The sequence below is a fragment of the Hevea brasiliensis genome, chromosome 9 (assembly GCF_030052815.1).
Source record: "Hevea brasiliensis isolate MT/VB/25A 57/8 chromosome 9, ASM3005281v1, whole genome shotgun sequence".
NCBI lineage: Eukaryota > Viridiplantae > Streptophyta > Magnoliopsida > Malpighiales > Euphorbiaceae > Hevea > Hevea brasiliensis.
The window spans coordinates 22,681,062-22,686,533 of record NC_079501.1 but is presented as its reverse complement, the minus strand read 5'-3'; positions in this window follow the sequence as shown (position 1 = coordinate 22,686,533).

Below are 5,472 nucleotides of genomic sequence, written 5' to 3'. Positions count from 1 at the left end.
TACAGTTAGCAAGTACAGCTGTCATGTTAGGAAGAAGAATGGAACCAGGGATAGAATAGTCAAGTTCTATTTTGGGTAAGACAAAGGAAATAAATGAAAGGACAACCTGAAGGGCCCAGAATAAAAGGAACAAAGTTAAGATATAGGGTAGTCTAAGTGTTATTCTTGGCAAGGTGAATGACAAGGATGGAGAACCCAAATTAGGACCATATTAGTGAGAATAGTGATAGAGTCTAGTAATGTGATACTCATAGCATGATGTAGTTGAGGTAGTGCCAGGGGCTAGAATATAGAGCTTGGAGTTGCATGATTGGATCATACTCTATCTATTCTCTATTCCTAAAGTGAAGTGGATAGTAATGGGGCAATGACATAAGAACCCTTTTGGTTGTTGATAGTATAATAGAAATTAGGTGAGGTGTGCAACCAAAGTAGGTAGTAACTGTTGAGCGTGCTGTGGTAACTTTAATTATATTGTCAGTTAAAGAAGCAAGATCAGTAGGAGTAAGTGGGATAAAAGTCAACATAAGGGATATAAATATGCAAGATGAGGGATAATGTCACAGAGGCTTGATGTTAATATTTAGAGTGGTGAGACCTGGTGTAACACCCTAGGCAAATCCCACATCGACAAAACATGGGAGAGATGCTGGGTTTATAAGTTGGCGATTCATAACCTCTAGTGAAGCGTTTTAAAACCGTGAGGGCTTTGGCCCAGAGCAGATAATATCACTAGTGGGCCAGGCCGTTACATTTGTGGTATCAGAGCCACTCCGCGTGCAACCTTGAGCGATGGTGGGGCAAACCTCAGCGAGGACGCTGAGTCCCATAAGAAGGGTGGATTGTAACACCCTAGGCAAATCCCACATCAGCAAAACACGGGAGAGATGCTGCGTTTTTAAGTTGGAGGTTCATAACCCCTAGTGATGCATTTTAAAACCGTGAGGACTTCGGCCCAGAGCGGACAATATCACTAGTGGGCCGGGCCGTTACACTTAGAGTCTAAAATTGGAGTTAGATAGATATTTTAGTGTGATCGATAGGATAATTATGTAAAAAAAAAAGGGGTAGTAATAATAATAGTATGATAATGTGTAGCAGAACGCTAGTAAAGGTCAAAATAGGACAAGATAGGTATAGGTGTAATTAAAAGATATTGAGAAGTATATGGATTAGAGGAGTGATTGTTGGTAAGATTGGAGTATATATGAAAGAATCTGTGAGTGCTTTTATCTTCTAGAATATAACCAAGTGTAAGGAGTATTGGACAAATAATTATAAGTATGGAAGATAAATAGAGAGTAAAAAGGAAATAGTAAATTCTAAGATGATATGTCAGGTTGGACAACAGTATAACAAATGGTAAATACAACTGATATCTTGTAATAAAGCACAATAATTACAAAGATATAATGAAACTAAAAAGGGAGACTAAGGGGTATGAGCTAAACCTTATTTATCAAACAATAGTATACCATAAATGGTGGGAGAACATTTCTCATTCTTTTCAAATTGACTCGTGTTTCGATTCTAGGAGATTATGTTAAGAAGAAAGGTTGTGTCAAAGTGACCCAATTAATTGAAAATTTGATGGGCTTTAGTGCATATCTAATCTTTTGCGACAAAAATGACAATAAGGGTGTACCTAATGTTAAGTATGAAAGGACGATCGGAGTAGTGGCAGGAGTTAAATTGAGTTAGTTATGAAGGCTTGCAACAATACTATTTGTGGATGATTTTCAATAGATGAAATTATTGCTAATGGGAAAAGTTGAAGCTGAAGTTTGGAAAGAAATGGGCAGTGTATGTGATTATATTAAGGAGAATGAACACATGAAGTATCTTGTTTGGAATTAAGGTATGGCACACATTTTCCACAGCCGTGTTAGTTCAGATGGAACTTCTAGTTTCTAGGGCTCCTATCCATCCAGGATGAGCAATTTCTTACTAAGGCTGGTAGGGAATGATAATGTTTTGATAGTTAAGTTGGGAAAGGGGATACAAAAAGAATTTTTTATGATTAATTACAAGTGTTACATAATATGAAGAATGCGCTGGTAGGAGTCAATCGTAAGGTTAGAATTCTCGAAGTAATGAAATTAGTGATCAAGATAAGACTAAGGAATAAAAAAAAAAAAAGAAGAAGAAGAAGAAAGTCAAAGTTGATGATGGGATGGACATCCTTGAAGGAAAAGGTGTAAGGGTGAGACAGGACTAAGATTAAGGAATAAGTACAGCAAGTTGAAAATATATCAACAATAGCAGAAATAGGAAAGTGGATAAGATCCAAAGGACAGGAAGAAAGCTCGGTAGAGCTTGTTATAATGATGAGGATAAGAAGGAATAGGTATGCTAGGAACACACTAAGAGATGTTTGAAACAAGTTATTATGAGATGATAAATTAAATGAGTGATGGAGCCTCGATCTAAGTGCCAATGTGTCAGAAGTAGGCCACATACTAAGAAGCTTTAGGAAGAAGTCTAGATATTTCCATTCCAGAAAAGGAGTGGGAAACGATAAAGTTGCATTAACTGGGTTGTTAGGGATATAAATACATTTGTCCTATAAGAGAAGAGACCCAGTTCACTTTCCAATATTGATAAATGGTGTAGCGTACGTTTGACACTTGGATGGAGCTCTACATAACTAGTTACATATGATGCACAGAAGTTGATATGAGGACTTTAGTAATGACACAAAGTAAATTGGAAGCTTGTCATATCATGAAGTTAAGATGGTGCGAACATTTTGAATATTGAAGGGATCTAGCTAAAGTTTCAAGGACCAACAAAATCAGTAATGATCTCGAGTAAGGTACATGAAAAAGTAGTTATTTCAGATGGGCACTTCATGAGACCTGGTAAAGTAGGTAGAGTCACATATTAGCCCCAAGAATTGGCAATAGAAAGGAACCAAAACTAGTATTGCTACATACCATATCTGAGTGTAGTGGGAGCAATCATGTGTACTAGAGATATCAAAAAAAGAACAACGAGTACTCAAATATAATGGCTTAGTTTCAAATGGAGGAGTAATGCTTGCACTTGTACTAATAATCTTCTTTTCTTTATCCCTAGTTTATTCAAAAATTCGAGGACGAATTTTTGAATAAACTAGGGATAAACTAGGAATTTTTCTTAAGGGGGAAGAATGTAACAACTCAAAAAAAAAAAAGATATGACTTTTTCGTGTGGCAGTGGAACTCAATTCCACTGTTAGAAAAAAAAAATTTCAAATCAAAAATCAGGAGGAGCCCCCCCCCCCCCCCCCCACCCCATTTCTCTCTCTCCTCTCCTCTCCTCTCCTCCCCTTTCTTTTTCTTCTTCCCTTCTCCGGTGACCAGCCGACGTCCTCCCAAGCAGCTCCACACTCACCGACGACATCACCAATGGTGGTAGCAGTCCAAAATCTGGCCAACAGTAGAGAGAGAGAGAGAGAGAGAGAGAGAGAGAGAGAGAGAGAAAGAAATGGGTCCCAAACTTTGAATGCTTGTATCTGGCGATCCCGACGTCCGATTGGAGTGATTCTAGTGGCTATGGACTCCTAAGAGATAGCTCTTTCAAATGAGACTAGCCTTGCTGGATTTTGTGGTTGTTTCTGGCATCGACGAGGAGAGAGAAAATCGGCTTTTTTTTTACTTTCCGACAAGACTTCTAACAATCCGACCGTTGGATCAACGATCAAATACCACCTATGGACTCAGGAGGATGAGAGGAATATTTTGGTGTAATCAGTTCCGACAGATGTCGTCGGTGACCGACGGCAACCACCGTGCGTGGTGGCTTTGGCGGTGGCTCCAGTGAGCTTTGGGGATGATTCAACTTCTAGAGGCTTTCTCATAAAATTTTGAAATTTTTGAGACACAGATAAGTTTCGGGTAAGATTATTTTTATTATTTTTCAGTCTGTGGAGTAAATGTAGTGTTTCTTAAATAGGAAAAATTGGAAAAAAATTCTAAGAAAAATATATGATGAAAGTAAAATTATTTGGAGATATTCTATGATGTTTGTTGAATTTTTGGGTGATTGTAGAGTATTTTTTGAAAAATATAGATGGATTTTAGTTAGATTTTCAGTATATGGGCATATAAGATTATTTGGAATTATGATATTTAAATTTTATATAATTGGTTGAAGTTTGAGAATAGAGGTTTGAATATGTTAATATTGAATTGAGTTGAATTAAGAATATGTTAGCTGTTGAAAACTTATAGAATTGAGTAATATTCTCAAATAAAATATTCATGGCTGATTAGAAAATTACAATTCCTTTTGTGATAGCTTTATAACTTTATTAAGGACCGTGGGGCAAAATTTTAGAATTTTTAGAACTTATTTGAGTGGATTTTTACAAAATATCAGTTATAGGGACTAAAGCGTATTTTTTCAAATTTATGACTATTGTCTGATTTGGAGGGCCCAAGAGGGGCTATATAATATTGATGAGATATGATTATGGAAATTGAGAATTTAGAATTGTTATTTGAATCTTTTTGCAGGTTGGGTAGATCCTAGGTATACAGAAAACTCTGTTGAATTTTCGACATAAATTAGGATTGCCTCTTTAAATTTATTTTTATTTGAATTGGCACTAATAAATTTACAATAAAATTACGTAGGTGATCAGGGTCAACCATCTTCTTTCACCCAACCTCTACTGTCATCTCTGGTGTACTGTGAGTAAAATATTAATTTTAATTATAATTTCGATATTATTATATGTTCAAGCATGCCCATGCATCACTTATAAATATGTATTTATGTAGTTAAATACTAGACACGTTTTATATTGCATTCATAATTGATAAAGTGCCATGGATGTTATTTGTGGTAATTTGGAACAGTGTGCGTCCGTTGACATGCGTGTGGTATGATATTGGATATTGACAGGACGGGTAGACACGGCTTGAGAGACACTCGCTGGGACCCGGTCCTTTATAGATAAGTTAGGATAGACACAGCTTGAGAGACACTTACTGGGACCCCGCATTTGGTTTATTAAGCAAAAGTCCGGCTTGAGAGCCACTCGCTGACAGATATTAGATTAAGAGAGCTGTATAGGGGATCAGCTCCCATATATGTACTGGTTGCACAGCGTTTAGTGTGTGAGTGCTCTAAATTGCCTTTTTGCTGTTATGATGTGATGTGTATGAAAATTTGATAGTGTTGCATTCCACTCTTTAGGATGCATTAGTTTTAGATAGCTATAGAAATTGTACTTAAAATTGGTATTTTACTTTCTGAGTCGAACGCTCACTCCTGTTCACCATATTTTTCCAATCTACAGGAGGAGACCTTTTTCAGAATAACCCATTCCTTTCCTCGCAAGTTGTAAAAAAATTACTTAACTGTATTATTATTATCTAAATTTATAATTTAGAACTCTGCATGCACTAGTAGTAGCATTAATTCTGTCAGGGATTGCATGAATTTAAGTTTTTGTATTAACAAATAAAATTTTTTTATGAGTTT